We start from the raw sequence: 26,454 nt of genomic DNA on the forward strand, positions 1-26,454 counted from the left end.
AGTCTGCTGAGCAGAACTGGAAGCAACACTCCAATTGGGGCCTAACCAGCGTTTTATAATGGTTCAGCATAACTTCCCTGCTTTTGTACTCAATGCCTCTGTTTATAAAGCCCAAGATCCCATATGCTTTGCGAACCACTCTCGCAATATGACTTGCCTCCTTCAAAGATTGATGCACATGAACCCCAAGTCCCTCTATTCCAGAACACTCTTTAGAACTGTGCCATTAAGTATATATTGCCTCTCCCTATTCCTTATGCCAAAATACATCACTTCACACTTGTCACTATTAAATTCCATCTGCCATCTGTCTGCCCATTCTGCTAGCCTATCACTGTCCTGTTGCAGGCAGTTCATATCATCTTCACTGTTTGCCGCTCCTCCAGGTTTGGTGTCATCGGCATATTTTGAGATTCTACTCTGTATTCCAAGATCCAAGTCACTTACCTTGAGCAAAAAAAACAGTGGTTCTAGCACTGACCCTTGGGGAACACCACTGTCGACTATCCTCCAGTCTGACAAAGAACCATTTAATAAGACTCGCTGTTTTCTGTCCTTAAACCAATTTTCTATCCAATTGGACACTGACCCTCCTATACCACGAACCTCAATTTTGTTAACCGCCCTTTTATGTGGTACCTTGTCAAACGCTTCCTAAAAATCCATATAAACAATATCCACTGCATTCCCTTCATCAAGCTGCTCTGTTAGTTCATCAAAAAATGCAGTTAGATTAGTCAAGCATGAACTCCCATTTATAAATCCATGCTCACTCTCCTTAATTAACTCGAACCTCTCCAAGTGACTGTTGATTTTTTACCCTGATTATTCTTTCTAAAACCTTACCCACCGCTGCTGTTAATCTAACTAGCCTGTAGTTACCCGGACTGTCCTTACACCCTTTCTTGAATAAGGGTGTCGCATTTGCCACTGTTTAATCCTCTGGCACCTCCCCCGTATCCAGGGAAGATTGGAAGATTATAGCAAGCCCTTCCGTTATCTGCATCCGCATTTCCTTTCGCAACCTGGGATGTGAGCCATCCGGACCAGGTGATTTATCTTCCCTAAGCACAGCCAGCCTTTTTAGTCCCTCCCTCTCCTAATTTGTACTCTCTCCATTGCCTCTACTTTCTTCACTTCGACTGATATTTTGTCAAATTCCACTTCCTTAGTGATCACTGATGCAAAGTACTCATTAAGTAGATTAACATTGCCCTGCACCTCTAAGCTTATATTATCCTTTTTGTCCCTAATAGGCCCGACTCAACCTCTTACTACCCACTTATCATTTACATGCTGCTCGAAGATTTTTGGGTTTCCTTTCATGTTGACTGCCAGTCTATTCTCATAGAAATAGAGAATAAGCAAATATAGAAGATGTCAGTATTTCCCATCCTTGATGAGGTGGAATTTTTTATGCTGTGGGTAGTAACGTCTTCGAGTGTGGTGGAAGCAGAGACAATCAATGATTTGAAAAGGAAATTGGATGGATACTTGAAGGAAAGAAACTTGCAGGAGGAAAGGGATCGAGCTGGTGAGTGGAACTGACTAGACTGCTCCGGGGAGAGCCAGCATGGACGTGATAGGCCAAATGACCACCTTCTATGTTGTAAATGACTCTGTGTTGTTTCTCAAATTCAATCCACTGGTGCTTGGGAAATAATTTCAAAGTAAATTGTGCAACTGGAAAATCAGAACCAAGGCAAGGGACGCATAAGGAAGCGAAATTGCTGAAACCCGGGATTGAACCAGGGACCTTTAGATCTTCAGTCTAACGCTCTCCCAACTGAGCTATTTCAGCCCTACATTAACAGCGTCTTGGTGTCCTTGTTTTGGAAGAAAATACATGCATTCAAGTTTTCCAAAAAATTAAAGAACACAACATGTGAGTAATATTCCCCATTGCTTTCTCAGTACTGATGGATTGTGAAGCAGGAGACAGCCAGAAGTGCCACTGAGCCGCACAGACCCCGAGCTGAGAATGAAATGAGATCAAATTCAATCTTTCATCGTGAGATGCTGCTGAGAGGTAAGAGTCCTGAATCAAAGCGAGACTTGCTCATTTCAAACACTCCCTGTACTCTCTGCTCATGAAGCCTTAAAAAAGGGAAAAACAGAATGGCACTCAAACTCACAACCCTGCCATTAAAAGTCTCATATTCGACTGACAGAACTGTCACTTCTACTCGGTCTCTTATTGGATGGATGCAACTCCAACGCAGGGATGGCATTCAAATCCTCCCATGGGTCCACATGTCAGACTGAGTTCCATGTTGTAGACTCAAGCAAACGAAATCTGCTCACTTCCAAAACTATCAGCGAATTGAAGCTGATTACAATCAACATCATCAGAGGTCAGAACTACCTGGTGAAAGAAGACACCCTGAAGAAGGATCCACAATTATTCAAAGGCATCGACAAAGTGAAAAGCAAGAAAATCGATGAGTCAATGCAAGCCAAACAACAGAAACACTGAAGAATTCCATTCCATTCCAGTCCTGTTGTTTTTGGAGTCAGGTCACAATTACAGCAACAACTTTATATTCCCACTTGGCTATCTGTACATTTAGTTAATTACAATTTTGTCGACAAGCTCTTTGAATCCAGTTGTCTGGTCCTCAAGCCAGCTCCGTATGGAAGTCAATTCCACCTTCTGCAAGGCTGAAACCAATAGATAACCTTAATCTAAAAATGCCAGCAGACAAGGCTCGTCCGGGACTTGAACCCGGGATCTCTCGCATGTTAATTAACCATACTCCCAAAGTGAGAATCATACCCCTAGACCAACGAGCCACTGACAGGTCATGTTTTATTAGCTGCTGTGGAATTTCACTGGAACACCCCAGCCAATCATCCATTTTTTTTCAGATCAAAGCAACATCCTGCAAATGCTGAAATAAAAACAGAAAGTGCTGGAAATGTTCAGCAGCTCTGGCAGCATCTGTGCTGTGAGAAACACAGTTAACGTTTCAGGGCACTCACCTTTTGTTTCAGCCATCCTTTCAGACTGCTTCTGTCCATCCAATCTCACTTTCTATTCTATCCACATTCTAACCATTCACTACGTTACTACATTTTTCATGAATTCCTCATTTCTTTTATTAATGACAATTTTGTATTTCTGGCCTTTGCTTCAGACACCACCACAAGTGGAATCATGTCTCCATCTACCCAATCAAACCACTTCGCTGTATCCTCACATTGAAATGTTTCTTTAACCCTGACAGACTGTGGAGTTTCTGCTGCTTCATTGCAGTTCTTGCTTCCCGCCAGTAGATGTCACCTCACTCCAATACAGTGAAGTTTACAAATCTGAGAGAGACACAACAGGAAATAATTGTTCACATTATAGTGAATGTGTGGGATTTAGAAATACTAGGAGTGGAGACGAGTTATTATTGCACTCTGCTATTACATCTTTTATAATGGACTCCAGCATTTTCCCCACGACTGATGTCAGGCTAACCGGTATATAATTCGCTGTTTTCTTTCTGCCTCTTTTTTTAAATAGTGGAGTTACATTAACTACCATCCAATCCATTTGAACTGTTCCAGAGTCGATAGAATTTTGAAAAAAGACCAGAAATGCATCTGCTATTTCAAGGGCCACTTCCTTAAGTACTCTGGGATGCAGATTATCAGGCCTTGGGGATTTATCGGCCTTCAATCCCATCAATTTCCCAAACATTCCCTACTAATACTGATTTCATATAGTTCCTCCTTCTCACTAGACCCTATGTTCCCCAACATTTCTGGGAGATAATTTGTATCCTCCTTTTTAGTTTTTTAGCTTTTAGTTTCGGTGGCCGCAGCGTGGATAGCAGCGGAGGTGCGTGAACGGGCTTACAGCTGAGAAGTCAATTTCAGCGTAAGTTTAAAAGTGAATTCCCTTTTGTTTTCGGAGGACCAGGGGACTGCTGGGTAAGGAAAAAGGTATACATTTGTGTGGTTTAGAATCTCTTTCTTTTAGTTTCGGTGGCCGCAGCGTGGATAGCAGCGGAGGTGCGTGAACGGGCTTGCAGCTGAGAAGTCAATTTCAGCGTAAGTTTAAAAGTGAATTCCCTTTTGTTCTCGGAGGACCAGGGGACTGCTGGGTAAGGAAAAAGGTATATATTTGTGTGGTTTAGAATCTCTTTCTTTTAGTTTCGGTGGCCGCAGCGTGGATAGCAGCGGAGGTGCGTGAACGGGCTTGCAGCTGAGAAGTCAATTTCAGCGTAAGTTTAAAAGTGAATTCCCTTTTGTTCTCGGAGGACCAGGGGACTGCTGGGTAAGGAAAAAGGTATATATTTGTGTGGTTTAGAATCTCTTTCTTTTAGTTTCGGTGGCCGCAGCGTGGATAGCAGCGGAGGTGCGTGAACGGGCTTACAGCTGAGAAGTCAATTTCAGCGTAAGTTTAAAAGTGAATTCCCTTTTGTTTTCGGAGGACCAGGGGACTGCTGGGTAAGGAAAAAGGTATATATTTGTGTGGTTTAGAATCTCTTTCTTTTAGTTTCGGTGGCCGCAGCGTGGATAGCAGCGGAGGTGCGTGAACGGGCTTGCAGCTGAGAAGTCAATTTCAGCGTAAGTTTAAAAGTGAATTCCCTTTTGTTCTCGGAGGACCAGGGGACTGCTGGGTAAGGAAAAAGGTATATATTTGTGTGGTTTAGAATCTCTTTCTTTTAGTTTCGGTGGCCACAGCGTGGATAGCAGCGGAGGTGCGTGAACGGGCTTGCAGCTGAGAAGTCAATTTCAGCGTAAGTTTAAAAGTGAATTCCCTTTTGTTTTCGGAGGACCAGGGGACTGCTGGGTAAGGAAAAAGGTATATATTTGTGTGGTTTAGAATCTCTTTCTTTTAGTTTCGGTGGCCGCAGCGTGGATAGCAGCGGAGGTGCGTGAACGGGCTTGCAGCTGAGAAGTCAATTTCAGCGTAAGTTTAAAAGTGAATTCCCTTTTGTTCTCGGAGGACCAGGGGACTGCTGGGTAAGGAAAAAGGTATATATTTGTGTGGTTTAGAATCTCTTTCTTTTAGTTTCGGTGGCCGCAGCGTGGATAGCAGCGGAGGTGCGTGAACGGGCTTGCAGCTGAGAAGTCAATTTCAGCGTAAGTTTAAAAGTGAATTCCCTTTTGTTTTCGGAGGACCAGGGGACTGCTGGGTAAGGAAAAAGGTATATATTTGTGTGGTTTAGAATCTCTTTCTTTTAGTTTCGGTGGCCGCAGCGTGGATAGCAGCGGAGGTGCGTGAACGGGCTTGCAGCTGAGAAGTCAATTTCAGCGTAAGTTTAAAAGTGAATTCCCTTTTGTTCTCGGAGGACCAGGGGACTGCTGGGTAAGGAAAAAGGTATATATTTGTGTGGTGGCTGTACCCGAGACACTACACGTGTAGTGTCTCCCACCCACCCTCCTCCTCTAACCATAAAAAAAGTACTCTGGTGTGTTGATAAGGTAAGCTTTTTATTTAGGAAGTTCTGTCCGTTGGATTGCTAACCTAACAAGTTTTGACTTTTTGTTTTTCAGTAGATTTGTTGGGAATTTGGAATAGTGGGAATGGAGGTTAAGGCAGTTGCATGTTCCTCCTGCAGAATGTGGGAGGTAAGGGTCACCAAGAGTGTCCCTGCTGACTGCATCTGTGGGAAGTGCACCCAACTCCAGCTCCTCGAGAACCGCGTTAGGGAACTGGAGCTGGAGCTGGATGAACTTCGGATCATTCGGGAGGCGGAGGAGGTTATTGAGAGGAGTTATGGGGAGGTAGTCACACCTCAGGTAAAAGAAGTAGGTAGATGGGTTACCGTCAGGGGAAGGAGAGGGAACCAGCAGGCAGTGCAGGGATCCCCTGTGGCCGTTTCCCTCAACAACAGGTATACCGTTTTGGATACTGTTGCGGGGGACGACTTACCAGGGGTAAGCAATGGGGTACAGATATCTGGCACAGAGTCTGTCCCTGTTGCTCAGAAGGGAAGGGGGAAGAGGAGCAGAACATTAGTCATTGGGGACTCCATAGTTAGGGGAACAGATAGGAGGTTCTGTGGGAACGAGAGAGACTCACGGTTGGTATGTTGCCTCCCAGGTGCCAGGGTTCGTGATGTCTCGGATCGTGTTTTTGGGATCCTTAATGGGGAGGGGGAGCAGCCCCAAGTCGTGGTCCACATAGGCACCAACGACATAGGTAGGAAGAGAGATGGGGATTTAAGACAGAAATTTAGGGAGCTAGGGTGGAAGCTTAGAGCGAGAACAAACAGAGTTGTTATCTCTGGGTTGTTGCCCGTGCCACGTGATAGCGAAGCGAGGAATAGGGAGAGAGAGGAGTTGAACACGTGGCTGCATGGATGGTGCAGGAGGGAGGGTTTTGGTTTCCTGGATAATTGGGGCTCTTTCTGGGGTAGGTGGGACCTCTACAAACAGGATGGTCTTCACCTGAACCAGAGGGGTACCAATATCCTGGGGGGGAGGTTTGCTAGTGCTCTTCGGGGGGGTTTAAACTAATTCAGCAGGGGAATGGGAACCTAAATTGTGGTGCCAGTGTACAGGATGTTGAGAGTAGTGAGGTCAGGGATATGGTTACAAGGACGCAAGAGGGCACTGGCAAGCAAGAACCTGGTTTAAAGTGTGTCTATTTCAACGCCAGGAGCATCCGGAATAAGGTGGGTGAGCTTGCAGCATGGGTTGGTACCCGGGATCTCGATGTAGTGGCCATTTCGGAGACATGGGTAGAGCAGGGGCAGGAATGGATGTTGCAGATTCCGGGATTTGGATGTTTTAGTAAGAACAGAGAAGATGGTAAAAGAGGGGGGGGGTGTGGCATTGTTAATCAAGGAGAGTATTACAGCGACAGAAAGGACGTTTGAGGACTCGGCTACTGAGGTAGTATGGGCTGAGGTTAGAAACAGGAGAGGTGAGGTTACCCTGTTGGGAGTCTTTTATAGACCTCCGAATAGTTCCAGAGATGTAGAGGAAAGGATAGCGAAGATGATTCTCGACAGGGGTGAGAGTAACAGGGTAGTTGTTATGGGGGACTTTAACTTTCCAAATATCGACTGGAAGTACTATAGTTCGAGTACTTTAGATGGGTCAGTTTTTGTCCAGTGTGTGCAGGAGGGTTTTCTGACACAGTATGTAGACAGGCCAACCAGGGGCGATGCCACATTGGATTTGGTACTGGGAAATGAACCCGGCCAGGTGTTAGATTTAGATGTAGGTGAGCACTTTGGTGATAGTGATCACAATTCGGTTAGGTTTACCTTAGCGATGGGCAGGGACAGGTATATACCGCAGGGCAAGAATTATAACTGGGGGAAAGGAAATTATGATGCGATTAGGCAAGATTTAGGATGCGTCGGATGGGGAAGGAAACTGCAGGGGATGGGAACAATCGAAATGTGGAGCTTATTCAAGGAGCAGCTACTGCGTGTCCTTGATAAGTATGTACCTGTGAGGCAGGGAGGAAGTTGTCGTGCGAGGGAGCCGTGGTTTACTAAAGAAGTTGAAGCGCTTGTCAAGAGGAAGAAGAAGGCTTTTGTTAGGATGAGACGTGAAGGCTCAGTTAGGGCGCTTGAGAGCTACAAGCTAGCCAGGAAGGATCTAAAGGGAGAGATAAGAAGAGCAAGGAGAGGACACGAGAAGTCATTGGTGGATCGGATCAGGGAAAACCCTAAGGCTTTCTATAGGTATATCAGGAATAAAAGAATGACTAGAGTTAGATTAGGGCCAATCAAGGATAGTAGTGGGAAGTTGTGTGTGGAATCAGAGGAGATAGGGGAAGTGTTAAATGAATATTTTTCGTCAGTATTTACAGTAGAGAAAGAAAATGTTGTTGAGAATACTGAGATTCAGGCTACGAGGCTAGATGGGATTGAGGTTCACAAGGAGGAGGTGTTATCAATTTTGGAAAGTGTGAAAATAGATGTCCCCTGGGCCAGATGGGATTTATCCTAGGATTCTCTGGGAAGCTAGGGAGGAGATTGCAGAGCCTTTGTCCTTGATCTTTATGTCGTCATTGTCGACAGGAATAGTGCCGGAAGACTGGAGGATTGCAAATGTTGTCCCCTTGTTCAAGAAGGGGAGTAGAGACAGCCCTGGTAATTATAGACCTGTGAGCCTTACTTCGGTTGTGGGTAAAATGTTGGAAAAGTTTATAAGAGACAGGATTTATAATCATCTTGAAAAGAATAAGTACATTAGAGATAGTCAGCACGGTTTTGTGACGGGTAGGTCGTGCCTCACAAACCTTATAGAGTTTTTCGAGAAGGTGACCAAACAGGTGGATGAGGGTAAAGCAGTGGATGTGGTGTATATGGATTTCAGTAAGGCGTTTGATAAGGTTCCCCACGGTAGGCTATTGCAGAAAATACGCAAGTATGTGGTTGAAGGTGATTTAGAGCTTTGGATCAGAAATTGGCTAGCTGAAAGAAGACAGAGGGTGGTGGTTGATGGCAAATGTTCATCCTGGAGTTTAGTTACTAGTGGTGTACCGCAAGGATCTGTTTTGGGGCCACTGCTGTTTGTCATTTTTATAAATGACCTGGAAGAGGGTGTAGAAGGGTGGGTTAGTAAATTTGCAGATGACACTAAGGTCGGTGGAGTTGTGGATAGTGCCGAAGGATGTTGTCGGGTACAGAGAGACACAGATAGGCTGCAGAGCTGGGCTGAGAGATGGCAAATGGAGTTTAATGCGGAAAAGTGTGAGGTGATTCACTTTGGAAGGAGTAACAGGAATGCAGAGTACTGGGCTAATGGGAGGATTCTTGGTACTGTAGATGAACAGAGAGATCTTGGTGTCCAGGTGCATAAATCCCTGAAGGTTGCTAACCAGGTTAATAGGGCTGTTAAGAAGGCATATGGTGTGTTAGCTTTTATTAGTAGGGGGGTCGAGTTTCGGAGCCACGATGTCATGCTGCAGCTGTACAAAACTCTGGTGAGACCGCACCTGGAGTATTGCGTGCAGTTCTGGTCACCGCATTATAGGAAGGATGTGGAAGCTATGGAAAGGGTGCAGAGGAGATTTACTAGGATGTTGCCTGGTATGGAGGGAAGGTCTTACGAGGAAAGGCTGAGGGACTTGAGGTTGTTTTCGTTGGAGAGAAGGAGGAGGAGAGGTGACTTAATAGAGACATATAAGATAATCAGAGGGTTAGATAGGGTGGATAGTGAGCGTCTTTTTCCTCGGATGGTGATGGCAAACACGAGGGGACATAGCTTCATGTTGAGGGGTGATAGATATCGGACAGATGTGAGAGGTAGTTTCTTTACTCAGAGAGTAGTAAGGGCGTGGAACGCCCTGCCTGCAGCAGTAGTAGATTCGCCAACTTTAAGGGCATTTAAGTGGACATTGGATAGACACATGGATGAAAATGGAATAGTGTAGGTCAGATGGTTTCACAGGGCGGCGCAACATCGAGGGCCGAAGGGCCTGTACTGCGCTGTAATGTTCTAAAAAATTCTTTGTGAAGACAGATCCAAAGTATGTATTTAATTGGTCTGCCATTTCTTTCTTCCCCATTATAAATTCCCCCGTTTCTGACTGTAAGGGGCCCACATTTGTCTTCACTAATCTTTTTCTCTACACATATCTATAGAAGCTTTTACAGTCAGTTTTTATGTTCTCTGCTAGCTTACTCTCATACTCTATTTCCCCCTTCTTAATCAATCCTTTTGTCCTCCTCTGCTAAATTCCAAACTGCTCACAATCTTCAGGTTTGCTGCTTGTTCTGGCCATTTTATATTTCTCCTCCTTGGATCTAATACTTTCCTTAATTTCTTTTATAAGCCACAGTTGAGCCACCCTTCCTGTTTTACTTTTGCACAGACAGGAATGAACAATTGTTGTAATTCATCCATGCGCTCTTTAAATGCTAGCCATTGCCTATCCACTGTCAACCCTTTAAGTAACGTTCCCCAATCTATCATAGCCAACTCCCGCCTCATACCTTCATAGTTTCCTTTGTTTAGATTCAGGACCCGAGTCTCGGAATCAACTCTCTCACTCTCCATCTTAATGAAGAATTTTATCATATTATGGGCGCACTTCCCCAAGGGACCCCACACAACAAGATTGTTAACTAATCCTTTCTCATTACACAATACCCAGTCCAGGATGGCCTGTTCTCTAGAGGTGTTTTACACCTCTATCAATTCTCCACTCAATCTCCTTTGATATAGGCAGAATAATCCTAGCTTTTCCAACCTAACCTTGTAACTAAAATCCCCCATCCCTGGATCCATTCTGGTAAATCGCCTCTGCGTCCTCTCAAGGACCCTCACATTCTTTCTAAAGTCTGCTGAGCAGAACTGGAAGCAACACTCCAATTGGGGCCTAACCAGAGTTTTATAATGGTTCAGCATAACTTCCCTGCTTTTGTACTCAATGCCTCTATTTATAAAGCCCAAGATCCCATATGCTTTGCGAACCACTCTCGCAATATGTCTTGCCACCTTCAAAGATTGATGCACATGAACCCCAAGTCCCTCTATTCCAGTGCACTCTTTAGAACTGTGCCATTAAGTATATATTGCCTCTCCCTATTCCTTATGCCAAAATACATCACCTCACACTTGTCACTATTAAATTCCATCTGCCACCTGTCTGCCCATTCTGCTAGCCTATCACTGTCCTGTTGCAGGCAGTTCATATCATCCTCACTGTTTGCCACTCCTCCAAGTTTGTTGTCATCGGGATATTTTGAGATTCTACTCTGTATTCCAAGATCCAAGTCAATTACCTTGAGCAGAAAAAGCAGTGGTTCTAGCACTGAGCCTTGGGGAACACCACTGTCGACTATCCTCCAGTCTGACAAAGAACCATTTAATAAGACTCGCTGTTTTCTGTCCTTAAACCAATTTTCTATCCAATTGGACACTGACCCTCCTATACCACGAACCTCAATTTTGTTAACCGCCCTTTTATGTGGTACCTTGTCAAACGCTTCCTTAAAATCCATATAAACAACATCCACTGCATTCCCTTCATCAACCTGCTCTGTTAGTTCATCAAAAAATGCAGTTAGATTAGTCAAGCATGAACTCCCATTTATAAATCCATGCTCACTCTACTTAATTAACTCGAACCTCTCCAAGTGACTGTTGATTTTTTACCCTGATTATTCTTTCTAAAACCTTACCCACCGCTGCTGTTAATCTAACTAGTCTGTAGTTACCCGGACTGTCCTTACACCCTTTCTTGAATAAGGGTGTCGCATTTGCCACTGTTTAATCCTCTGGCACCTCCCCCGTATCCAGGGAAGATTGGAAGATTATAGCAAGCCCTTCCGTTATCTGCATCCGCATTTCCTTTCGCAACCTGGGTTGTGAGCCATCCGGACCAGGTGATTTATCTTCCCTGAGCACAGCCAGCCTTTTTAGTACCTCCCTCTCCTAATTTGTACTCTCTCCATTGCCTCTACTTTCTTCACTTCAACTGATATTTTGTCAAATTCCACTTCCTTAGTGATCACTGATGCAAAGTACTCATTAAGTAGATTAACATTGCCCTGCACCTCTAAGCTTATATTATCCTTTTTGTCCCTAATAGGCCCGACTCAACCTCTTACTACCTCTTACTTATCATTTACATGCTGCTCGAAGATTTTTGGGTTTCCTTTCATGTTGACTGCCAGTCTATTCTCATAGAAATAGAGAATAAGCAAATATAGAAGAAGTAAGTATTTCCCATGCTTGATGAGGTGGAATTTTTTATGTTGTGGGTGGTAATGTCTTGGCCCACGAGTGTGGTGGAAGCAGAGACAATCAATGATTTGAAAAGGAAATTGGATGGATACTTGAAGGAAAGAAACTTGCAGGAGGAAAGGGATCGAGCTGGTGAGTGGAACTGACTAGATTGCTCCGGGGAGAGCCAGCATGGACGTGATAGGCCAAATGACCACCTTCTGTGTTGTTTCTCAAATTCAATCCACTGGTGCTTGGTAAATAATCTCAAAGTAAATTGTGCAACTGGAAAATCAGAACCAAGGCAAGGGACACATAAGGAAGCGAAATTGCTGAAACCCAGTATTGAACAAGGGACCTTTCGATCTTCAGTCTAACGCTCTCCCAACTGAGCTATTTCAGCCCTACCTTAACAATAGCTTGGTGTCCTTGTTTTGGAAGAAAATACATACATTCAAGTTTTCCAAAAAATTAAAGAACACAACATGTGAGTAATATTCCCCATTGCTTTCTCAGTACTGATGGATTGTGAAGCGGGAGACAGCCAGAAGTGCCACTGAGCCGCACAGACCCCGAGCTGAGAATGAAATGAGATCAAATTCAATCTTTCATAGTGAGATGCTGCTGAGAGGTAAGAGTCCTGAATCAAAGCGAGACTTGCTCATTTCAAACACTCCCTGTACTCTCTGCTCATGAAGCCTTAAAAAAGGGAACAACAGAATGGCACTCAAACTCACAACCCTGACATTAAAAGTCTCATATTCGACTGACAGAACTGTCACTTCTACTTGGTCTCTTATTGGATGGATGCAACTCCAATGCAGGGATGGCATTCAAATCCTCCCATGGGTCCACATGTCAGACTGAGTTCCATGTTGTAGACTCAAGCAAAGGAAATCTGCTCACTTCCAAAACTATCAGCGAATTGAAGCTGATCACAATCAACATCATCAGAGGTCAGAACTACCTGGTGAAAGGAGACACCCTGAAGAAGGATCCACAATTATTCAAAGGCATCGACAAAGTGAAAAACAAGAAAATCGATGAGTCAATGCAAGCCAAACAACAGAAACACTGAAGAATTCCATTCCATTCCAGTCCAGAACCCAGTCCTGTTGTTTTTGGAGTCAGGTCACAATTACAGCAACAACTTTATATTCCCACTTGGCTATCTGTACATTTCGTTAATTGCAATTTTGTCAACAAGCTCTTTGAATCCAGTTGTCTGGTCCTCAAGCCAGCTCCGTATGGAAGTCAATTCCACCTTCTGCAAGGCTGAAACCAATAGATAACCTTAATCTAAAAATGCCAGCAGACCAGGGCTCGTCCAGGACTTGAACCCAGGATCTCTCGCATGTTAATTAACCATACTCCCTAAGTGAGAATCATACCCCTAGACCAACGAGCCACTGACAAGGCAGGCTTTATTAGCTGCTGTGGAATTTCACTGGAACCCCCCAGCCAATCATCCATTTTTTTTTCAGATCAAAGCAACATCCTGCAAATGCTGAAATAAAAACAGAAAGTGCTGGAAATGTTCAGCAGCTCTGGCAGCATCTGTGCTGTGAGAAACACAGTTAACGTTTCAGGGCACTCACCTTTTGTTTCAGCCATCCTTTCAGACTTCTTCTGTCCATCCAATCTCACTTTCTATTCTATCCACATTCTAACCATTCACTACGTTACTACACTTTTCATGAATTCCTCATTTCTTTTATTAATGACAATTTTGTATTTCTGGCCTTTGCTTCAGACACCACCACAAGTGGAATCATGTCTCCATCTACCCAATCAAACCACTTCGCTGGATCCTCACATTGCAATGTTTCTTTAACCCTGACAGACTGTGGAGTTTCTGCTGCTTGATTGCAGTTCTTGCTTCCCGCCAGTAGATGTCACCTCACTCCAATACAGTGAAGTTTACAAATCTGAGAGAGACACAACAGGAAATAATTGTTCACATTATAGTGAATGTGTGGGATTTAGAAATACTAGGAGTGGAGACGAGTTATTATTGCACTCTGCTATTACATCATTTATAATGGACTCCAGCATTTTCCACACGACTGATGTCAGGCTAACCGGTATATGATTCGCTGTTTTCTTTCTGCCTCTTTTTTTAAATAGCGGAGTTACATTAACTACCGTCCAATCCATTGGAACTGTTCCAGAGTCGATAGAATTTTGAAAAAAGACCAGAAATGCATCTGCTATTTCAAGGGCCACTTCCTTAATTACTCTGGGATGTAGATTATCAGGCCCTGGGGATTTATCGGCCTTCAATCCCATCAATTTCCCAAACATTCCCTACTAATACTGATTTCATACAGTTCCTCCTTCTCACTAGACCCTATGTTCCCCAACATTTCTGGGAGATAATTTGTATCCTCCTTTGTGAAGACAGATCCAAAGTATGTATTTAATTGGTCTGCCATTTCTTTGTTCCCCATTATAAATTCCCCCGTTTCTGACTGTAAGGGGCCCACATTTGTCTTCACTAATCTTTTTCTCTACACATATCTATGGAAGCTTTTACAGTCAGTTTTTATGTTCTTTGCTAGCTTACTCTCATACTCGATTTCCCCCTTCTTAATCAATCCTTTTGTCCTCCTCTGCTAAATTCCAAACTGCTCACAATCTTCAGGTTTGCTGCTTGTTCTGGCCATTTTATATTTCTCCTCCTTGGATCTAATACTTTCCTTAATTTCTTTTGTAAGCCACAGTTGAGCCACCCTTCCTGTTTTACTTTTGCACAGACAGGAATGAACAATTGTTGTAATTCATCCATGCGCTCTTTGAATGCGAACCATTGCCTATCCACTGTCAACCCTTTAAGTAACGTTCCCCAATCTATCATAGCCAACTCCCGCCTCATACCTTCATAGTTTTCTTGTTTAGATTCAGGACCCGAGTCTCGGAATCAACTCTCTCACTCTCCATCTTAATGAAGAATTTTATCATATTATGGGCGCACTTCCCCAAGGGACCCCACACAACAAGATTGTTAACTAATCCTTTCTCATTACACAATACCCAGTCCAGGATGGCCTGTTCTCTAGAGGTGTTTTACACCTCTATCAATTCTCCACTCAATCTCCTTTGATATAGGCAGAATAATCTTAGCTTTTCCAACCTAACCTTGTAACTAAAATCCCCCATCCCTGGATCCATTCTGGTAAATCGCCTCTGCGTCCTCTCAAGGACCCTCACATTCTTTCTAAAGTCTGCTGAGCAGAACTGGAAGCAACACTCCAATTGGGGCCTAACCAGAGTTTTATAATGGTTCAGCATAACTTCCCTGCTTTTGTACTCAATGCCTCTATTTATAAAGTCCAAGATCCCATATGCTTTGCGAACCACTCTCGCAATATGTCTTGCCACCTTCAAAGATTGATGCACATGAACCCCAAGTCCCTCTATTCCAGTACACTCTTTAGAACTGTGCCATTAAGTATATATTGCCTCTCCCTATTCCTTATGCCAAAATACATCACCTCACACTTGTCACTATTAAATTCCATCTGCCACCTGTCTGCCCATTCTGCTAGCCTATCACTGTCCTGTTGCAGGCAGTTCATATCATCCTCACTGTTTGCCACTCCTCCATGTTTGTTGTCATCGGGATATTTTGAGATTCTACTCTGTATTCCAAGATCCAAGTCAATTACCTTGAGCAGAAAAAGCAGTGGTTCTAGCACTGACCCTTGGGGAACACCACTGTCAACTATCCTCCAGTCTGACAAAGAACGATTTAATAAGACTCGCTGTTTTCTGTCCTTAAACCAATTTTCTATCCAATTGGACACTGACCCTCCTATACCACGAACCTCAATTTTGTTAACCGCCCTTTTATGTGGTACCTTGTCAAACGCTTCCTTAAAATCCATATAAACAACATCCACTGCATTCCCTTCATCAACCTGCTCTGTTAGTTCATCAAAAAATGCAGTTAGATTAGTCAAGCATGAACTCCCATTTATAAATCCATGCTCATTCTCCTTAATTAACTCGAACCTCTCCAAGTGACTGTTGATTTTTTACCCTGATTATTCTTTCTAAAACCTTCCCCACCGCTGCTGTTAATCTAACTAGCCTGTAGTTACCCGGACTGTCCTTACACCCTTTCTTGAATAAGGGTGTCGCATTTGCCACTGTTTAATCCTCTGGCACCTCCCCCGTATCCAGGGAAGATTGGAAGATTATAGCAAGCCCTTCCGTTATCTGCATCCGCATTTCCTTTCGCAACCTGGGATGTGAGCCATCCGGACCAGGTGATTTATCTACCCTAAGCACAGCCAGCCTTTTTAGTACCTCCCTCTCCTAATTTGTACTCTCTCCATTGTCTCTACTTTCTTCACTTCAACTGATATTTTGTCAAATTCCACTTCCTTAGTGATCACTGATGCAAAGTACTCATTAAGTAGATTAACATTGCCCTGCACCTCTAAGCTTATATTATCCTTTTTGTCCCTAATAGGCCCGACTCAACCTCTTACTACCCACTTATCATTTACATGCTGCTCGAAGATTTTTGGGTTTCCTTTCATGTTGACTGCCAGTCTATTCTCATAGAAATAGAGAATAAGCAAATATAGAAGATGTAAGTATTTCCCATCCTTGATGAGGTGGAATTTTTTATGTTGTGGGTGGTAATGTCTTGGCCCACGAGTGTGGTGGAAGCAGAGACAATCAATGATTTGAAAAGGAAATTGGATGGATACTTGAAGGAAAGAAACTTGCAGGAGGAAAGGGATCGATCTGGTGAGTGGAACTGACTAGATTGTTACGGGGAGAGCCAGCATGGACGTGATAGGCCAAATGACCACCTTCTATGTTGTAAATGATTCTGTGTTGTTTCTCAAATTCAATCCACTGGTGCTTGGTAAATAATCTCAAAGTAAATTGTGCAACTGGAAAATCAGATCCAAGGCAAGGGACACATAAAGAAGTGAAATTGCTGAAACCCAGGGTTGAACTAGGGACCTTTAGATCTTCAGTCTAACGCTCTCCCAACTGAGCTATTTCAGCACTACATTAACAGGAGCTTGGTGTCCTTGTTTTGGAAGAAAATACATACATTCAAGTTTTCCAAAAAATTAAAGAACACAACATGTGAGTAATATTCCCCATTGCTTTTTCAGTACTGATGGATTGTGAAGCGGGAGACAGCCAGAAGTGCCATTGAGCCGCACAGACCCCGAGCTGAGAATGAAATGAGATCAAATTCAATCTTTCATCGTGAGATGCTGCTGAGAGGTAAGAGTCCTGAATCAAAGCGAGACTTGCTCATTTCAAACACTCCCTGTACTCTCTGCTCATGAAGCCTTAAAAAAGGGAAAAACAGAATGGCACTCAAACTCACAACCCTGCCATTAAAAGTCTCATATTCGACTGACAGAACTGTCACTTCTACTCGGTCTCTTATTGGATGGATGCAACTCCAACGCAGGGATGGCATTCAAATCCTCCCATGGGTCCACATGTCAGACTGAGTTCCATGTTGTAGACTCAAGCAAACGAAATCTGCTCACTTCCAAAACTATCAGCGAATTGAAGCTGATTACAATCAACATCATCAGAGGTCAGAACTACCTGGTGAAAGAAGACACCCTGAAGAAGGATCCACAATTATTCAAAGGCATCGACAAAGTGAAAAACAAGAAAATCGATGAGTCAATGCAAGCCAAACAACAGAAACACTGAAGAATTACATTCCATTCCAGTCCTGTTGTTTTTGGAGTCAGGTCACAATTACAGCAACAACTTTATATTCCCACTTGGCTATCTGTACATTTAGTTAATTACAATTTTGTCGACAAGCTCTTTGAATCCAGTTGTCTGGTCCTCAAGCCAGCTCCGTATGGAAGTCAATTCCACCTTCTGCAAGGCTGAAACCAATAGATAACCTTAATCTAAAAATGCCAGCAGACCAGGGCTCGTCCAGGACTTGAACGCAGGATCTCTCGCATGTTAATTAACCATACTCCCTAAGCGAGAATCATACCCCTAGACCAACGAGCCACTGACAGGTCAGGCTTTATTAGCTGCTGTGGAATTTCACTGGAACCCCCCAGCCAATTATCCATTTTTTTTCAGATCAAAGCAACATCCTGCAAATGCTGAAATAAAAACAGAAAGTGCTGGAAATGTTCAGCAGCTCTGGCAGCATCTGTGCTGTGAGAAACACAGTTAACGTTTCAGGGCACTCACCTTTTGTTTCAGCCATCCTTTCAGACTGCGTCTGTCCATCCAATCTCACTTTCTATTCTATCCACATTCTAACCATTCACTACGTTACTACATTTTTCATGAATTCCTCATTTCTTTTATTAATGACAATTTTGTATTTCTGGCCTTTGCTTCAGACACCACCACAAGTGGAATCATGTCTCCATCTACCCAGTCAAACCACTTCGCTGTTTCCTCACATTGCAATGTTTCTTTAACCCTGACAGACTGTGGAGTTTCTGCTGCTTGATTGCAGTTCTTGCTTCCCGCCAGTAGATGTCACCTCACTCCAATACAGTGAAGTTTACAAATCTGAGAGAGACACAACAGGAAATAATTGTTCACATTATAGTGAATGTGTGGGATTTAGAAATACTAGGAGTGGAGACGAGTTATTATTGCACTCTGCTATTACATCTTTTATAATGGACTCCAGCATTTTCCCCACGACTGATGTCAGGCTAACCGGTATATAATTCGCTGTTTTCTTTCTGCCTCTTTTTTTAAATAATGGAGTTACATTAACTACCGTCCAATCCATTGGAACTGTTCCAGAGTCGATAGAATTTTGAAAAAAGACCAGAAATGCATCTGCTATTTCAAGGGCCACTTCCTTAATTACTCTGGGATGTAGATTATCAGGCCCTGGGGATTTATCGGCCTTCAATCCCATCAATTTCCCAAACATTCCCTACTAATACTGATTTCATACAGTTCCTCCTTCTCACTAGACCCTATGTTCCCCAACATTTCTGGGAGATAATTTGTATCCTCCTTTGAGAAGACAGATCCAAAGTATGTTTTAGTTTAGTTTAGAGATACAGCACTGAAACAGGCCCTTCGGCCCACTGAGTCTGTGCCGACCATCAACCACCCATTTTATACTAATCCTACACTAATTCCACATTACTACCACATCCCCACCTGTCTCTATATTTCCCTACCACCTACCTATACTAGGGGCAATTTATAAAGGCCAATTAACCTATCAACCAGCAAGTCTTTGGCATGTGGGAGGAAACCGGAGCACCCGGAGGAAACCCACGCAGACACAGGAAGAACTTGCAAACTCCACACAGGCAGTACCCAGAATTGGTCTGCCATTTCTTTGTTCCCCATTATAAATTCCCCCGTTTCTGACTGTAAGGGGCCCACATTTGTCTTCACTAATCTTTTTCTCTGCACATATCTATAGAAGCTTTTACAGTCAGTTTTTATGTTCTTTGCTAGCTTACTCTCATACTCTATTTCCCCCTTCTTAATCAATCCTTTTGTCCTCCTCTGCTAAATTCCAAACTGCTCACAATCTTCAGGTTTGCTGCTTGTTCTGGCCATTTTATATTTCTCCTCCTTGGATCTAATACTTTCCTTAATTTCTTTTGTAAGCCACAGTTGAGCCACCCTTCCTGTTTTACTTTTGCACAGACAGGAATGAACAATTGTTGTAATTCATCCATGCGCTCTTTAAATGCTAGCCATTGCCTATCCACTGTCAACCCTTTAAGTAACGTTCCCCAATCTATCATCGCCAACTCCCGCCTCATACCTTCATAGTTTCCTTTATTTAGATTCAGGACCCGAGTCTCGGAATCAACTCTCTCACTCTCCATCTTAATGAAGAATTTTATCATATTATGGGCGCACTTCCCCAAGGGACCCCACACAACAAGATTGTTAACTAATCCTTTCTCATTACACAATACCCAGTCTAGGATGGCCTGTTCTCTCGAGGTGTTATACACCTCTATCAATTCTCCACTCAATCTCCTTTGATATAGGCAGAATAATCCTAGCTTTTCCAACCTAACCTTGTAACTAAAATCCCCCATCCCTGGATCCATTCTGGTAAATCGCCTCTGCGTCCTCTCAAGGACCCTCACATTCTTTCTAAAGTCTGCTGAGCAGAACTGGAAGCAACACTCCAATTGGGGCCGAACCAGAGTTTTATAATGGTTCAGCATAACTTCCCTGCTTTTGTACTCAACGCCTCTATTTATAAAGCCCAAGATCCCATATGCTTTGCTAACCATTCTCGCAATATGTCTTGCCACCTTCAAAGATCGGTGCACATGAACCCCAAGTCCCTCTATTCCAGTACACTCTTTAGAACTGTGCCATTAAGTATATATTGCCTCTCCCTATTCCTTATGCCAAAATACATCACCTCACACTTGTCACTATTAAATTCCATCTGCCACCTGTCTGCCCATTCTGCTTGCCTATCACTGTCCTGTTGCAGGCAGTTCATATCATCCTCACTGTTTGCCACTCCTCCAAGTTTGGTGTCATCGGCATATTTTGAGATTCTACTCTGTATTCCAAGATCCAAGTCACTTACCTTTAGCAAAAAAAGCAGTGGTTCTCGCACTGACCCTTGGGGAACACCACTGTCGACTATCCTGCGGTCTGACCAAGAACCATTTAATATGACTCGCTGTTTTCAGTCTTTAAAACAATTTACTATCCAAATGGATACTGACCCTCCTAATCCATGAACCTCAATTTTGTTAACCACCCTTTTATGTGGTACTTTATAAAATGCTTTCGTAACATCCATATAAACAACATCCACTGCATTCCCGTCATCAGCATTCTCAGATAGTTTATCAACAAATGCAGTTAGATTCGTCAAGCATGAACTCCCATTTATAAATCCATGCCCACTCTCCTGAATTAACTCAAACCTCTCCAAAGGACTTGATTTTTTTCCCTGACCTGTTGATCTCGTGCTGATAGCAAGCTCACCATAGAGCATGTATTTGGCAATGTGACCGTCATCCATTTGGCCCAGTCAACAGAGTCACCGCTGACTCAAGAGGGCAAACATGCTGCGGATCCCTGCACGCTGGTGTACTTCCGCATTCGGCACTCTGTCCTGCCAGGAGATGCCCAGTATCCATCTGAGGCAGTGGAGGTGGAAGCTGTTCAGCCGCTTTTTTTGGCTTGTATAAGTTGTTGATGCTTCTCTACTATAAAGGAGGGTGCTGAGAACACAAGCCTGGTACACGTGGAGCTTTGTATTTTCGGTCAGTTTGCTGTCGGTTCACACTTGGCTTCTCAACTTTGACATGACAGCTGCAGCATTGACAATCCTGGTGCTGATTTCAGCATCAAGGGACAGATTGCTGGTGATTGTTGATTGAAGGTATGTGAAGCTGTTGACAACCTCCAAAGTGAGGTTGTCGATGTTGATGGAAAGTGGAGTCTCTACGTCCTGGCCCATAACTTTCATCTTCCTGATGCTGATTGTCAGTCCAAACTCTTTGCAGGCCAGGGAGAACCGATCTACAAGCTGCTGTGACTGAACTTCATTATGGGATGTCAGCACAGCATCATCAGCAAATAGCAACTCACAGACTAGGAATTTACCCACTTTGGTCTTGGCGCACAGTCTTGCCAAGTTGAACAGCTTGTCGTCAGCTCTGATGTGCAGGTGAACACCTATATCTGAGTAATTGAAAGTGTACAATAGCAGCATGGAGAAGAATATGCCAATTATAAAGGATGTGATAACTAGACAGTTCGAAAATGATGACATGATTGGGCAGAGTCAACATAGATTTATGAAAAGGAAAACAGGTTTGAAAAACCTGTTGAGATTTTTGAGGATGTTACCTATAGAACAGATAAAGGAGAACCAGTGGATGTGTGGTATTTGCATTTTCCTTTGGTAAGGTCCCACACAGGAGGTGAGTAAACAAAATTAGAGCACATAGGCTTGGGGATAATATACTGATATGGATTGAGAATTGGTTAACAGACCGAAAACAGAGAGCAGGAATAACGGGTCCTTCTCAGGATGGCAGGCTGTTACTATTGGGGTACTGCAAGGATCAGTGTTGGAGCCACAGCTGTTAACAACCTCTATAAATGATTTGGATGTGGGGATTAAATGTAATATTTCCAAGTTTGCAGATGACACAAAGCTCGGTGAAGTGTGAGTTGTGAGGAGGATGCAGAGAGGCTTCCAGGGGACCTGGAGAGGCTAAGTGAATGGGCAAGAACATGGAATATAATGTGAATAAGTGTGAAGTTATTCACTTTGGTAGAATAAACAGAAAGACAGAGTATTTCTTAAATGGTGAGAGGTTGGGAAGTGTCGATGTCCAAAGGGACCTGGGTGTCCTTGTTCCTGAGACACTAAAAGCTCTTGTGCAGGTGCAGCAATCAATTAGGAAGGCAAATGGTATGTTGTACCCACACGAGGGGTCATGAGTACAGGAGTAAAGATGTCTTGCTGCAATTGTCTAGAGCCTTGGTGAATCCGCACTGGAGTATTGTGTACAGTTTAGTTTCCTCATCTTATGAAGGATACACTTGCCATAGAGGGGGTGAAACAGAGGGTCAACAGACTAATCTTTTTTTTGCATTTATTTCATTTCATCTCAGTTTGTTCAGTTTGCTTACCTACTGTTTTTTTTCAGGTTTGTACTTGCTGCTGTTCAATATTCAGTCCGTTATTACCTAATCTGTACTAATGCTTTGTCTTTCAACACACCATTAACATATTGTTTGCCTTTGCTGCATGACCTTTTGGTAAGCTATGTGGCCTTGTCCAATCTACACCTTCTCCTTTGTTATCTCTTGCCCCACCCCCACTTCACTTGCTTATAACCTGTGACTTTTCTAATATATGTCAGTTCCGAAGATGGGTCGCTGACCTGAAACGTTAACTCTGCTTCTCTTTTCACAGATGCTGCCAGACCTGCTGAGTGGTTCCAGCATTTCTTGTTTTTCTGTCACCAGACTAATCCCTGGGATGGTGGGATTGTCTTATGAGGAAACTGGGCCTGTATTCCTTAAAGTTTCGAAGAATGAGAGGTGATCTGATTGAAACTGACAAAATTCTTACAGGGCGTGACAGTGTGGATGTAGACAGGATGTTTGCCCTGGTTGGTGAGTCTAAAACCAAAGGACATCGTCTCAGAATAAGGAGTAGGCCATTTAAAACTGAGATGGGTGGAATTTCTTCACTCAGACGGTGGTGAATCATTGGAATACTGTGCCCCAGAGGGCTGTGGCAGCTCAATCATTGAGCATGTTCAAGACAGAAATTGATAGAAATCTTGATACTCATGACATCAAGGGATATGGGGATAGCATGGGAAAGGGGCTTTGAGGTAGGTGATCAGCCATGATCGAATTGAATGACAGAGCAGGCTCGACGGGCTGAATAGCTTACTCCTATGTTCCTCTGTTCCTAAGAGAGTTGGCGCCAGCGCGCAGCCCTGCTTTACCCCACTGCTGATCTTGAAAGCGTCTGATGTTGCTCCATTGTAACTGATGGAACTGTGCATGTTCTCGTGGAAAGAAGAGATGATGCCCAAGAGGTCAGGAGGGCAGCCTATGTTCCATTGCAGTTTGAAGAGGCCGTCTCTGCTGACAAGATCAAAGGCCTTAGTGATGTTAATAAAAATGTGTGAGGCTCTGTGGCGCAATGGATAGCGTGTTGGACTTCGAAATAATGATTAAGACGATATTCAAAGGTTGTGGGTTCAAGTCCCACCAGAGTCAGATTTTGGACCAGAAACAGAGGAGCACAACGGAACAACAAATGAAGAAATGCGCCAAAAGCACAGACTCGGAGACAGAGCGAGAGAGAGAGGAGCACGGCAGGAGCAGAGCAGGGGAAAAAAATCGAGGAGTGACGTCACAATGGAGAGTGAGAGCAGGGAAACAGAGAGCCGCTGGGGTGAGGATACAGGATTTGGTTCTTTCTTCGGTGCAGTGGAAGGAGCTGTTTGGTGAGGATCTGGTAAGCTGTGACATCACAGGCAAGCAGGTAGTTGATTGTTTTGGAAGAACCGACCTGCTTGATGCGCATCTGGTAAGTGATTAAGATCCACTTTAGTCCTAACGTTTAAAATAGTAAACAAACTAGTGGTAAGTTTAATAAAATATGCAATAAAATGAATAATTGAATAAAATATTTAAGTAGTTAATTGAAACACGTTAAGGATGACAGGACAGGTGATGTGTCACAGCTGCAGCATGTGGGAGTTCCTGGATGCCAGTGTGATCCAGGGCAAACACGTCTGCAGTAAGTGTTTGCGGCTCAAAGAGGGAGAAAAAAAGGAATGTAGTGGTAGTAGGGGACAGTATAGTAAGGTGGATTGACTCTGTTCTCTGCAGCAAAAGCAAGAGTCCAGACGGCTGTGTTGCCTGCCGGTGCCAGGATTCAGGACATCTGCTCAGGGCTGGAGCGAAACATACAATGGGAGGGGGAGGATCCAGTCGTCGTGGTCCATGTCGGTACCAGCGACATAGGCAGGACAAGGATAGAGGTTCTGCAAAGTCAGTATGAGGAATTAGGCACCAAATTAAGAAGCAGAACCTCAAAGTTAATCATCTCTGGATTATTACCTGAGCCATGTGCAAATTGGCATAGGACAAATAAGATTAGAGAAAGTAATGTGCGGCTGAAAGACTGGTGTGGTAGTAGTGGGTTCTGGTTCATGGGGCATTGGCACCAGTACTGTGGAAAGAGGTGGCTGTACCGTTGGGACGGTCTACACCTGAACCGTGCTGGTGCCGGTGTTCTAGCGAGCCACATAACGAGGGAAGTAGAGACGGTTTTAAACTGAATAGTGGGGGCAAGGGATCAAATTTGGGAAGATATGGTGAATCAAGGAGGAGAGACAAGGCAAGAGAGAAAGGTATAAATATGGGAAATGATAAACAGACTGTGACAGGAAGGGACAGAATGTACAAATCTAAGAGTAAATCGACAGATAAGGCTAGAGGTGACAAAAATAATAAAAGGACAAAACTAAATGCTCTGTATCTGAATGCATGGAGCATTTGAAACAAAACAGATGAACTGGGAGCACAAATAGAATAAATAAGTACGATCTGATAGTCATTACAGAGACATGGCTGCAGGGCGACATAGATTGGGATGTGAATATTGGAGGTGACATGGCATTTTGGAAGGACAGGAAGCTAGGAAAAGGTGGCGGGGTAGCTCTGTTAATTAATGATGGTATTAGCGTAATAGAGAGGGATGACCTGAGTTCTGGAGATCAGGATGCAGAAGCAGTTTGAGTACAAATGAGAAATCATAAAGGCAAGAAGTCACTTGTGGGAGTGGTGTACAGGCCACCTAACATTAACCACACTGTCGGATGGGATATAGAAGAAGAAATAATGGCAGCTTGTCAGAAAGGTACTGTGATAATCATGGGGGATTTTAATCTACATATAGATTGGAAAATTCAGATGGGCAGAGGTAGCCTAGATGAGGAATACATAGAATGTTTTGGGGATAATTTCTTGGAACAATACATTCTGGAGCCAACCAGAGAGCAGGCTATACTAGACCTGGCATTGTGCAACGAGATAGGATTAATTAATGACCTCATAGTTAAGGTGCCCCTAGGTAGTAGCGATTATAATATGATTGAATTTTACATTCAGTTTGAGGGAGAGGAGAGTGGGTCCCAGACTAGTATTTTAAATTTAAATAAGGGCAATTATAAGGTCATGAAAGCAGAGCTAGCTGAAGTGAACTGGCAAATTAGGTTAAGGGATAAGTCAATAGAGATGCAGTGGCAGACATTTAAGGGGATATTTCAGAATACACAGAATAGATACATTTCAACGAGAAAGAAAAGTTCCAAAGGTGGGACTCACCATCCATGGTTCACGAAAACAGTTAAAGATACTATCAAACTTAAAGAAAAAGCCTATAATTGTGCAAAGGTGGGAGGCAGGTCAGAAGATTGGACAGAATATAAAAAAAACAGCAAAGGATGACTAAAAGATTGATAAGGAAGGTAAAATTAGAGTATGAGAGAAAGCTCGCAAGAAATTTCAAGACAACTAGTAAGACTTTCGATAGATATTTTAAAAAGAAAAGAGTTAACAAAGTGACTGTTGGTCCAATAGAAAGTGTGTCTGGGGAATTAATAATGGATAATTAAGAGATGGCAGATGAATTAAACAGATACTTTGCATCGGTCTTCACTATTGAGTATACAAATAACATCCCAGTATTAGCCGTATATCAGGAAATTGAAGGGATGGAGGAACTCAAGAAAATTACAATCACCAGGGAAGTGGTACTAAACAAATTGTTGGAGCTGCGGGTTGACAAGTCGCCAGGTCCTGAATTGGCTAGTGAGATAGTTGATGCGCTGGTTTTAATATTCCAAAATTCCCTAGATTCGAGAAGGTTCCGTTAGATTGGAAAAGAGTGAATGTAATTCATTTATTCAAAAAGGGAGGGAGACAGAAAGCAGGAAACGACAGGCCAGTTAGCTTAACATTTGTCTGAGGGAAAATGTTTGGAGCTATTACAGAGGATGTTATAGCAGGGCATTTAGAAAAAATTAAGGTAATCAGGCAGAGTCAACATGGTTTTTTGAAAGGGAAATCATGTTTAACCAATTTATTGGAGTTCTTTGAGGGAGTTACATGTGCTGTGGATAAAGGGGAACCAGTGGATGTATTGTATTTCGATTTCCAGAAGGATAAGGTGCCATATCAAAGGTTATTGCAGAAAATAAAAGCTCATGGTGTCGGGGGTAACATATTGGCATGGATAGAAGATTGGCTAGCTGACAGGAAACAGAGAGTCAGCATAAATGGGTC

At 43.3% G+C, this 26,454-nt stretch overlaps 3 non-coding genes across 3 annotated transcripts; 1 reads left to right on the forward strand and 2 right to left on the reverse strand.

Moving 5' to 3' along the window:
* Positions 1-1,728: 1,728 nt before the first annotated feature.
* On the reverse strand, positions 1,729-1,801 carry trnaf-gaa (transfer RNA phenylalanine (anticodon GAA)). The gene has a single exon. It is a non-coding gene; the product is annotated as a tRNA-Phe (tRNA).
* A 14,788-nt stretch (positions 1,802-16,589) lies between these two features.
* On the reverse strand, positions 16,590-16,662 carry trnaf-gaa (transfer RNA phenylalanine (anticodon GAA)). The gene has a single exon. It is a non-coding gene; the product is annotated as a tRNA-Phe (tRNA).
* A 6,623-nt stretch (positions 16,663-23,285) lies between these two features.
* Positions 23,286-23,376, forward strand: trnar-ucg (transfer RNA arginine (anticodon UCG)). Its single transcript is given in 2 exon segments — positions 23,286-23,322; positions 23,341-23,376. It is a non-coding gene; the product is annotated as a tRNA-Arg (tRNA).
* Positions 23,377-26,454: the final 3,078 nt, after the last annotated feature.

The sequence above is a fragment of the Heterodontus francisci genome, chromosome 35, assembly GCF_036365525.1.
Source record: "Heterodontus francisci isolate sHetFra1 chromosome 35, sHetFra1.hap1, whole genome shotgun sequence".
NCBI classification, from domain to species: Eukaryota; Metazoa; Chordata; class Chondrichthyes; order Heterodontiformes; family Heterodontidae; genus Heterodontus; species Heterodontus francisci.